The following is a 12,969-nucleotide window of genomic DNA, read 5'->3' as shown; positions in this document are numbered from 1 at the left end:
GATGATATTTATTTCTTGTCGATCACTACTAACACTAATGAACTTTGTATATTTAAATAAGCCGATGCACAGTTTTTATATTATTGACTGTTATGAACATTTCAACTTCTCAACATTGAAATTTTAAAACCTGTTTTTCTAATTCATAATTCTAAATTTTTAAAATTGATAAACAAAAATTATTGTTGAAAGTAGTCTGGTATATATGTGAATAAATCTATTTTAAACAATTACAAGTTTTTCAAATTTAGGTGCATTTTTAACAACAAATTTGCCTATATATGCATATATATATATATATATATATATATATATATATGCGTGTTTGTGAGTCTGTGTTTGTCCCCCTAGCATTGCTTGATAACCGATGCTGGTGTGTTTATGTCCCTGTTACTTAGCGGTTCGGCAAAAGAGACCGATAGAATAAGTACTGGGCTTACAAAAGAATAAGTCCCGGGGTCGAGTTGCTTGATTAAAGGCGGTGCTCCAGCATGGCCGTAGTCAAATGACTGAAACAAGTAAAAGAGTAAAAGAGCATATATATGTATATATATATATATATATATATATATATATATATATGTATGTATGTATGTATGTATGTATTTATGTATATATGTATATATATGTATTGGTTAGGGCTGCAGACTCGCAGTCGCTGGATCGTGGTTTCGATTTCCAGACTGTCCGTTGTGAGTGTTTATTGATTGAAAATACCTAAAACTTCAAGAGGCTCCGGCAGGGAGTGGTGGCGATCCCTGCTGTACTCTTTCGCCATAACTTTCTTTCACTCTTTCTTCTGTTGGTCTGCTCTTGTAGTCTAGTCGGTCACGTGATCACGATATATATTTATCCATATATATATATTTGCATATATATTGATAGAAATGGTAAGACAACAAAAGGATGAAAGATACCTCGATATCATGTAAATAGAGGAATTTATCTGTAAATCTAAAATGCGACAATTGTTCGGTAGCCATGATAAAACTCCGAGTTTTGGATGTCGTTAACCGGCCATCGGAAATAATGCATATATATATATATATATAACTTTTTTTCAGAATGAGATAAGGCTGTGAAAGATTTTAGAACATTTATAAATAGAAGGTCTTACAGCTGTTTCCGGGATATTTTATATGTCCCTTCATCGGAGACGGTGTGAGAAATGGTTAAGCAATAGTTATTTTAGATAAGATATGAAATAGAGAGTGAAGTGGAGGAATGAAAATAGGCGTGAGATATGCAGGGTTATTGCATGGATCTACAGAAAAGTTATGAATGCTTGTTTCTCAAATTTGAGGGAAATAATATAATTCTATACATTTTTATGGGTATAGTTTTATATGGGGACTTCTAATATATGTCACCTGCATCTTTGGGGTAAGGCAAAAATTATCAACCACACCGCTAATTGACACATTTGACACATCATTACTTAGCATAGTAGCATAGCCTGGAAAAATACGGATCACATGGAAAAATGCCCGCAAGAAAAAGAATAGTCTTAACATTATAAATTTGGAAAAGTACAGGACAAGTTATTAGACTTGGAAAAGTTTAGGACAAGTTAGAACATCTGGTAAAGTACAGAACAAGAAAAGTTTTACTTAAAATATAGTTGTTGTTGTTGTTATTATTATTATTAATATTATTATTATAATTATTATTATTATATTATTATTATTATTGTTGTTATTATTATTACTATTATTATTATTTTTATTATTATTGTTGTTGTTGAAGTTGTTGTTGTTATTATTATTATTATGATAGCCGGCAAAAATGATGAAATAAAGGACCGGTGTTTTGTACTGAAGTCTTGTAATATACACACGCGTGCGCGCGCACACACACACATATATGTACCTAGAGTAGAAAAGATTATTTAAGGCGGCGAGCTGGCAGAAGCGTTAGTCCGCCGGGCGAAATACTTGGCGGTATTTCGTCTGACGTTACGTTCTAAGTTCAAATTCCACCGAAGTCGACTTTGCCTTTCATCCTTTCGGGTTCGATTAAATAAGTACCAGTTAGACACAGGGGTCGATGTATTCGACTTACTCCGTTTGTCTGTCCTTGTTTGTCCTCTCTGTGTTTAGCCTCTTGTAGTACGGAAATAGGTATTTCGTCTGTCTTTACGTTCTGAATTCAAATTCCGCCAAGGTCGACTTCCCCTTTCATCCTTTCAGGATCTATAAATTAAGTACCAGTTGCGCACTGGAGGTCAGTCTCCCCACAAATTTCAAGCCATGTGCTTAAAGTAGAAAAGAATATATATATATATATATATATATATATGTATGTATGTATGTTTATATATATATATATACGTTACATATACATATAATTTTCGATATATATATATATATATATATATAAACGGCAGTCTGTTTGGTTGTCTGTTTGTATTAATTTGCCATCTGCACCCGTTCATGAATCTTGAAACTTCACATATATGTTAAACCACTCATCAAGATTTATACTAGGCTCATTGCGGTTTCATAAAAATCTATAATTGTATGGCCAGGGCCCCTAGAAGGGATCCAGATATAATCCATCTGTTTTCCTTTAACGGCCAAGGGGAAACAATCCATTCATTTTTCTTTATTTTTCTTTTTTTCCAGGGTTCATTTCTCCTTCCATTTATTAGAGACGCAGTATCCTTAGCGTGACCGTTTACCAGTGGTTAATACGTGTGCATTCTACTTTACGAGGACTTCCTCACAAGAAGTTGTCTGATAAGGTCAGTGTCATTATCAATCTTAATATAATGATCTGGAAAAAAGAGATAATCCAAATATGGGGCTTAAAAATAAAAACAATATATATACAAATAGGAACTTTGGTAATGATAAAGGAAATAAGCATTTTACCCGGCATACTAACGATTTTGTCAGCTCACAATAATAATAATAATAATAATAATAATAATAATAATAAATAATAATAATAATAATAATTGGATTGACAGAATATCTACAGAACTGGACCCCTTAGAAGAGCAAAAGTGGGAGGGTGTCAAGGTAGAAGATATAAGATCTGCTCTCAGGAGGTCAAGCAAATGGAAGTCTCCAGGAAAGGATAAAATTCCTAACTTCTGGCTGAATGCCTTCCCAGAGAGCCATGAACTGCTAACAGAACTGTACAATGATGTTTTGCAACACCCTAGTAGGATGCCTCCTTGGCTAGTTAATGGGTTAACATTCCTGCTTCCAAAAAGTGAAGAAACAAATGAACCAAAAAACTATAGACCCATAACCTGCTTAACAACTATGTACAAAACACTAACATCTGTCCTGACGGAATATACCTATAGTTTTTTAACAGACAGCAGCATATTCCCTAATGAACAGAAAGGATGTAAACGTGGATCCTACGGCTGTAAAGACCAACTACTCATCAATAAGATGATCTTAGAAGATTGTCACAAACGACACAAAAACTTATCAATAGCCTGGATAGACTATAAAAAGGCTTTTGATAGCCTACCACATAGCTGGATTAGGAAATGCCTTGAAATGTATAAGATAGCACCAACTCTGCGAAACTTCTTGACTGTAAGTATGAGATCATGGAGAACCACACTAACTCTGAACAGTGACAGTGAATCCCTAAATGCTGGTGATGTAAAAATTTCGTGTGGCATTTTCCAGGGTGACTCACTGTCACCACTCCTCTTTTGTTTATCCTTAATACCTCTCTCAAAGCTGCTCAATGACGCGCAGTACGGGTATAAAATGTTTGATAAAAATATAAATCATCTCGTTTACATGGATGATTTAAAGCTTTTTGCAAAAAATGATCAACAACTCAAGGGCTTACTAGCGATAGTCAAACAATTCAGTGACGACATCAGAATGCAATTCGGCCTCGATAAATGTGCAAAGGCTACCTTTATCAAAGAAAAATGACAGAAACATCTAACGTTAACCTTGACCAACAGAATGTCATAAAAGAACTAGACCCAGCGGAGAGCTACAAGTACCTAGGGGTAATTGAAGGGAACGGAATAAGGCATTCAGAGATGAAGGAAAGGATCAGGAGAGAATGCTATCGAAGAGTGAGAGCAATACTCAAGACAGAGCTGAATGCAAGAAACAGGATCGAAGCAATCAATGCATTAGCTATACCAGTCGTGACTTACAGTTTCAATATTGTTAACTGGTCAATTACTGAAATATGTCAGCTCGACAGAAAAATAAGGAAACTGTTGACAATGCATAGAATGCACCACCCTAAGGCAGATACAGAACGACTCTATCTGCCAAGAAAAGAGGGAGGCCGTGGTCTTTTGCAACTGGCAATAACAATGAAGATTGCTACAATTGGCCTAGACACCTACCTGAAAACTCTGAGGACTGGATGTTAAAACTTGTCTCAAAACATGAAAACAAGAAAGCATCATACTCAGTCACAAAACAGGCAAAGGAATATCTAAGTGAATTCCGAATACAACCAATTTCGGAATTAGAGATAGACATACAAGAAACAAGCACAGAAAAAGCTAGGCGCATGAAAACCCGTGCCAAAACTGCGGCCTTAGATATTCTGAATAATAAATGGCAAGAAAAACCTCTCTATGGCAAATACCCAAAGAGAGCGAATAATGCAGATATCGACAAAGCCCTGACCCATCAATGGCTAATGGCCTCTGGCTTAAAATCTGAAACAGAGGGGTTTATCATAGCAGCTCAAGATCAATGCCTACCAACAAGAAACTACCAGGCCAATATATTAAAGATCAGAAGCAGTCCAACGTGTCGTGTATGCAAGCAACAAAATGAAACCATTGACCATGTGGTCTCCAAGTGCAGTCTTCTAGCGCCTACAGAGTATCTCAACAGGCACGATAGAGCTGCACAATATATTCACTGGGTAATCTGTAAAAACCTGGATTTGCCCCATGAAAAAAACTGGTGGGAACACAAACCACCCCCAGTGCTTAAAAATGACCACATCTCACTCCTCTGGAACTTCACCATTAAAACTGACAGGAAGATAGATGCAAATAGGCCAGACATCATATTGAAAGACTTCAAACAAAGAACATGCCTCCTCATTGATATGACTGTCCCAATCGATATAAACGTATCTGTCAGGACCTACCAAAAACTGAGCAAATATAAAGATCTTGAAATAGAAATCAGCAAAATGTGGAAGCTGAAGACTAAAACAATACCTGTTGTCATAGGTGCCCTGGGAATGATAGCAAAAGGGGCTGATAGCTACCTAACTCAGATACCAGGAAACCCAAAAATGGCAGAAGTTCAAAAGATAGTGCTCATGGGAACTGCTCATATCCTACGCAAAATACTCTCTATGTAACCTCAAGGTTTAAAACAACCATAATTTTCGGTTTAAAAAAAAAAAAAAAAAAAAAAAAACTTTTTTTTTTTAGACATTCATTAGTACAACATCCCCACCCCCCAAATATATGGCACACTAGGCATAACAACAACATGAACTTCCAACCCTGTTGTCTCTTGAGGTCTCTGGGTGAGACTTGGAGCCAACTTGTACAAATATAAAGCAAAAGTCAAACATAGAATAATAATAATAATGATAATAATAATAATAACAACAACAACAATAACAATAATAATAATAACAACAACAACAACAACAACAATAATAATAATAATAATAATAATAATAATAATAATTTCGCTTTTGTATTTGGTTTGCAAGATTCTTTATGTGAATTTGTGTGTTGAAGCATATTTGATTGTGTCTGGGGAGAGTTATTCGCTTTTAGTGCTTTATTCCTTAACACATTCACCGGTTCGATTTCCACTCGTTTACAATTTTACTGTTTTATTCTTTATCTGTTTCAGTCACTTGACTGCGGTCATGCTGGAGCACCGCCTTTTAGTCGAAAAATCGGCCCCAGGACTTTTTTCTTTGTAAATATATTACTTATTTTATCGCTCACTTTTACCGAACTGCTGGATTACGGGGAAGTAAACACACTAGCATCGGTTGTCATGCGATGGTGCGGGACAAACACACAAACACACACATAAACATATATATATATATATGAAGGAAACCCCCTTCGGTCATGAATGACCATGCACCTAGAAAGTACAAGTCCGGGCAAGGTTGGTTATAGAAGGCCAGCAGTCGCTCATGTATGCCAGCCTCCCCTCTCCACACCACTGATGTTATCCAAGAGAAAGACAAAAGCCGATATAGTTGGCACTAGTGATGTCGTAACTGATTTCTACAGCTGAATTAACTGGAGCAACTTGAAATAAAGTGTCTTGCTCAAGAACCCAACACGCAACCCCGTCCGGGAATCGAACTCACAACCTCACGATCGTAATTTCGATGCTCTAGCCCTGAGCCATTCGCCTTCACTATATATATATATATATATAGTTCAAATTCCGCCGAGGTCGACTTTGCCTTTCATCCTTTCGGGGTCGATAAATTAAGTACCAGTAACGCACTGGGGTCGATGTAGTCGACTTAATCCCTTTGTCTGTCCTTGTTTGTCCCCTCTGTGTTTAGCTCCTTGTGGGTAGTAAAGAAATATATATATATATATATATATATATAAGGGACGACTTAGATATGCTCAATCACCTACCGAATACTATAAACCAAAACACCATACTGGTAGCCTTCGATGTAGTCAACCTCTATTCCAATATCCCCCACAGCCTAGGACTAGAGGCAATCCAATTCTGGCTAGAGAATCACGCCAACGAACTACCACACCGCATCAAAAAATAATTCGTGATAGAAGGGGTTAAATTCATCCTGGAAAATAACTTCTTCGCCTTCAATGACAACTTCTACCGACAAAAATCGGGGACTGCGATGGGTACACGAATGGCCCCCTCCTTTGCCAACCTAGTCATAGGATACCTAGAGATCAGTCTATATCGTAAGGTTCTAGAAAGATATGGCAGCCCTTTCTCCATCTACATAGAAAACAACTGGAAGAGATATCTAGATGACTGTTTCATTCTTTGGCATAAAAATATAGAAAAACTCATAGAATTCCAGGAAATTTTAAACGGGCTGGACGTAAACATCCAATTCACGATGGAATATAGCCAGCAACAACTTCCCTTCCTCGATATCCTCATTAAGAAAGCTAATAATATAATAGAAACAGACATATACTATAAACCTACAGACTCTAAGCAATATCTTCCATTCAATTCATGCCACCCCAGACACACCAGGATGAATATCCCCTTCAATCTAGCAAAAAGGATATGCACTATAGTCTCTAACGCAAACACCAGAGACACACGACTACAAGAACTAAAAGATACCCTTATCACCAGGAACTATCCACCTTCACTTATTGACAAGGGCATTCAACGTGCCCTTCAACTTAACATCAAGGAACTGAGACATCCCAAATCAAAGAAAAACTTACAACCAAAAGCCTTACCATACATTCTCCACACACAACCCTCTCAATAACGAAGCCTTCGGCACCATCCTCCACAACATACCCCTCCAAAAAAAGACCACAGAATGAACACAATCCTCCAAACACACACGATCATAAAAAGCAAAAGACAGCCTAGATCCATGAAAAGTCTTCTAACACAAGCCCGAATTCACTCTTCAACACAGAAGCCGACAGTAAAAAAATGTGGAAGACCCAATTGCGGGATATGCGACTATCTAATCGAGGGTTCTGAGTTCTCCTTCAAACAGGGACAACGGTTTACAGTGAAAAGCAACTTCACATGTGCTTCGGAGAACCTAATATACTCACTAACCTGCTCCGGGTGTCAAGAGCAGTACATAGGCCAAACAAAAAATGGTTTGCGTAAACGAATGGCCCTGCACAGATCCCAGATAAAAATTCCCCAAAACAGAAAAATAGCTTTTAGCCAACACATAGATACTTGCGCCAACAAAAAAACACCAAACTTCAGAATTTTCCCCCTCTACCAATTAGGGACGATACAACCTCGAGACAACGAATAAGTAAAGAAAATCTCTTTATTATAAAATACAGACCACTTCTTAACGGGTCTACGACAAACAATTAATATAGCTCAACTTAAGAATAAAAGAAATATATATACACACACAAATATTACATTCCATAGAATCCATTACTAATCGCCCCAAAACAGCTATATCTTCACCCATTCATATTCTCCCTTCTCTGTTTTTTCTTCTTCTCCCTCTTCTTCTTCTTCTTCATCATCATCGTTATCATCATCATCGTCGTCATCGTCATCACCACCATCATCATCATCATCTTCTCCTTCTCCTTCTTCTTCTTCATCATCATCGTTATCATCATCATCGTCGTCATCGTCATCACCACCATCATCATCATCATCTTCTCCTTCTCCTCTTCTTCTTCTTCTACTTCTCCACCTTCTACCCCACTAATGTCTTTAAGTATAACGCCTACGCAGCGACTGCCGGTCGCCACTGACCAGCCCAGATTTTCCCACTCCCACCCCCTCAAGAACTCACAACGACCTCGAATACACAAGTGCAAACAAGGGAGTCAGAGAAAAGCAGAATGCCACATATATCTGAACACTACTATGGAAGTATTCCTTTAAAAAAACCTTTCTTCTAATTTTTCTAAATTTTCAAAATTTAATTATTAATCGTTACAGTTGAAAAGGTCTCAAAATGACCGAAACCGGTACTGAAAGATTCACTATAAAATCATCTTAGCATTTTCTATTTTTGACTTGTTTTTTCATATATATATATATATATATATTATATATATATATATATATATATATATATACATACACACACACATACACATACACACACACACACACGCACGCACACACACATACACACACACACACACACATACATACATACATATATATATATATATATATATATATATATATATATATATATATATATATATATATATATATATATATATACGACGTACTTCTTTCAGTTTCCGTCTATCAAATCCACTCAGAAGGCTTCGGTCGGCCCGAACCTTTAAGAGAAGACACTTGCCCAAGCTGCCACGGAATGGGACTGAACCCTGAACCATGTGATTGGTAAGCAAGCTACTTACCACAGAGTCACTCCCGCGCCTTACAAGACGCAAGGAGAATTTTAGAAAAAAAATAAGCATGGTACCGTAGACTGCAGGTTGTAAGCCTGCTACGTATGCAAGACTCCAGGAGTTCCAACAAAATCTGTGATAAAAAGAAAACAATAATAATAGTAATAAGTGTCTCCGCTGTGATGAAATTATTGCCCATATTACGATCGAATGCCATAAACTTGCCCCAAATCATTACAATTTGGAGCGACACGACCAGGTAGCGGAAGTGCTACATTGGAAACCGTACGAAAAGCGGGGGCTAGAGAGAGGCAAGGCATGGTATGAGTACAAACTGCAGAGAGTGACAGAGTCGGAGACTTGCAAAATCCTCTGGGATTTCCAAATCCAAACAGATCAGGTGTTAGAGTGATGGTGTACAAGGTGCACCATATATGCTATATAGCTGATGTTGCATGGCTTTCTGACCCACGAATAGTCAAGAAGGAAGGCGAAAAGATAGATAGATACAACCTTCTTCAATACGAAATAGCCCGGTTATGGACAATCAGGAAGGTGAAGATAGTGCCAATCGTTGCTGGGTTCTTGGGAACAGAAGGCATCGAAAGGAATATAATGGAATTTGGAATAGCGTGCCCAGTAGAACTGTTACAAAAGTTTTGCCTCTTTGGCACACTCAGAATAATCAGGAAAGTATTAGATAGCTGAAAAGAACGAATAGCATGGTACCGTAGGCTGCATGTACGCATGCAAGACGCAAGGAGCTACAACAAAACATGTGATAAAAAGAAAATAATGATAATAATAAATGACCTGAGCCAATACCAGACTTCTGATCTTAACGGATTGGAAGTGTTATCATGTACATGTTTTGTCTTGGTATAAAAGATGGGCTACAACAAATATTATGTTCAATAGCACAGATTTTCTTGTCAGTTGCTTGATCATAATCAGTTGAGCATGTCCCTTAGTGGTTGACGGTATGTGCATCTCTGATCCCGAGCAGAAGTAGTTGGGGAGCCTCATAGCCACGTGTTGAGAGGAATTCTTTGGGGATTTGAATAATTCACCCCCGGAAGTCATGCATTTATGGTTGTGATGCATGTGCCTGGTGTGCCCTTATCAGACGGGTGGTCATGATGGGTATTTTGGGCTTCATATATTTGTACTCCAGTGCCATTTTGATGGCATGCGCTGCTCTCTCACTCAATAATAATAATAATAATAATAATAATAATAATAATAATAATAACAACAACAACAACAACAACAACAACAACAACAACAATGATAATAACAGCAACAGCAACAACAACAAAATGACAATTCTCTGGGATTTCATCCCACAAACAGACCATTCAATAGAACACAGAAACCTTGATTCGAACCTGTACAAGACGGGAACTGTGACATTATTGACAAAGCAATCCCCAACAAAAAGATTAAAAGAAGTAAAGAGAAATAAGAAGTGATCAACGACAGCGAACTATTCTTAGCTGGAAAAGATATGGAAGTATAATTCCAATCGCAGAAGTTGCGTACGGAATGGTAGCTATTTTCCTTAAGTTCTATTGAGATAAGATGCAATTCATAAAAAGTAGCAGAGTGGCATGGGGCTGCTGCAGAAAGCTACGTTGCTGGGAATGGTAAGAATGAAAGGAAGAGTCCTTGAGACCTGAGGCTGATTGGTGTAGCATGCCTTCAAGGATAAATTATCCCCATTCAAAATTCAATGATGGTGATGTTGAGATGATGATGATGATGATGATGATGATGATGATGATGATGATGATGATGAGATGATGATGTTGATGATGAAGAGGAGGATGGTGGTGGTGGTGGTGGTGGTGGTGATGGTTTCAAATCTTAGCTCAAGGCCAGCAATTTCAGGGGTAGGGATCAGTCGATTACATCGACCCCTAATGTTCAGCTTGAAACTTATTTTGTCGGCCCCGAAATAAAAGGTAAAAATCGACCTCGGCGGAATTTGAACTCAGAATGTTAAAAGCAAGGATGAATATGGTAACGACGATGACGATGACGACCACGACGACGATGGTGATGATTACGATGATGACGATGATGACGATGATGATCATGACAATGAATGAAACATGCAAAAAAAATCTTCGATTCATTTGATGCGGTAACACGTTAATCGTGATTGATAGAAACTTGAACGTATGTATAAATATACGCATAGATGTATATGTGTGTATCTACCTTACTTTAAACGCACACAAACACACATGATTACGCTTTCGCAGCATTAGCGACAACAAATACATCAACAACAGCATTAGTAATAAAACAATAACAACATTGATGATGATGATGATAATAATAATAATAATAATAATAATAATAATAATAATAATAATAATAATAATATAATAATAATAATAATAATAATGAGGATGATGATGATGATGATGATAGGGACGGGAAAGATTATCAGGAGGGTCTTAAGCACTTGAAAGATTATTGAAAGCTTGTGGATACCAACATACATTTTACCAGGAATAAGAATGAACCCGAGTTAAATCAATAATAATAATAATAATAATAATAATAATAATAATAATAATAATGATAATGATAATAATAATAATAATAACTTTCTTCTACTTATTACTATTATTATTATTATTATTATTATTATCATTGTTGTTGTTGTTGTTATTATTATTACTATTATTATCATCATCATCATCATCATCATCATCATCATCATCATCATCATTATTATAGCAGTCTCTAATTTAGGTACAAGGCCAACACTTGTAAGTTAAGGTGAACCCCAGTATTTTACAATAACTTCATCGGCCCCCGTGGTGGGGTGCGGGATGAAAGGCACGACTCGTCTGAGTGGGATTTTAATAAATATGATTACAAGAACAACAGCAACAAATACAGCAACAACAACAACAACAACAATAACAATGACAATAATAATAATAATAATAATAATAATAATAATAATAATAATAATAATAATAATAATTGCAACGACAATAATAAGAGAGAGCAAATGAAACGATAATGACGATGGTTATTATGGAAATTTTTTAATAATGTATTTTTGAAGTTTTTTTCTCGCTTATTTACATTTGTTTTTGGTTGTTATTTTTTTTGTCGCTGTGTAATAAACCGAATTTTCTTTCGTTATGTATTGAAGTCTGAAATGATAAAGTGTCTTATTTTCTTTTTCCTGACGGATAGAAATGTAAAACGATCCCTAGTACGGTTTCCTCTAAGGATAAATGTCTTTGAAATATTAGTTTTCTCTTTTACTATCTATGCCGTCACCCCCGCCTTTGTAATTATAATAGATATTAATCGATTCCAATGCTTTTAAACGCCTCATTAATTTAGTATAAATTACTGATCAAAATTTGTATTGAAGGAGGGATAGGTAAAGGGGTAGGATGAAAATTAAAGATCTTACCCTGGATTGATCTGTTTCATCTATCGTGACGATTAGGAACTATCTTATATAGATATATTCACGAATGAAGGTGCAAATGTTATAATATACATCGAGACAAGACACTTTACTAGTATCTGATACGGTCTGACAGAAGAACAATCGCATGATAATAAATAATAAATAAACAAATAAATAAGTACACTTTTTATTCATTCTGCAAATATGTCCTGTATGTGTGCTTTATGTTTTTGAATTTTTCCATTTTTACTTTTAGTCACCTGATAAATGGCAGAAGAAAAAGAGAAATTATACATCGGTTTTTACAAGAACACAGAACGTTTGTATTGAATATAAATATTCTTTGACTACCTTATCTTTCTGAGACAGTACTAGCATGTGTAGTTTGGACTCATGTATTCCTTAGAGAACAGTAACAAAAACAAAACTAACAAAAATCATTCGTAAAACCTGACTTTTTTTGAAACGAAGACAAATATAA

General features: G+C 36.2%; 1 long non-coding RNA gene across 1 annotated transcript in view; it reads right to left on the bottom strand.

Moving 5' to 3' along the window:
- Nucleotides 1–12,618, bottom strand: part of LOC118767814 — a 123,431-nt gene extending 110,813 nt beyond the window's left edge. The window contains exon 1 of the long non-coding RNA XR_005003730.1: nt 12,489–12,618. This is a non-coding gene — a long non-coding RNA (uncharacterized LOC118767814). The remainder of the gene's footprint in view (nt 1–12,488) is intronic.
- Between the last annotated feature and the right edge of the window lie 351 nt (nt 12,619–12,969).

Source organism: Octopus sinensis, linkage group LG2 (assembly GCF_006345805.1).
Source record: "Octopus sinensis linkage group LG2, ASM634580v1, whole genome shotgun sequence".
NCBI lineage: Eukaryota > Metazoa > Mollusca > Cephalopoda > Octopoda > Octopodidae > Octopus > Octopus sinensis.
Note: the sequence above shows the minus strand (reverse complement) of the source record. Positions and strands in the feature narration are given on the sequence as shown.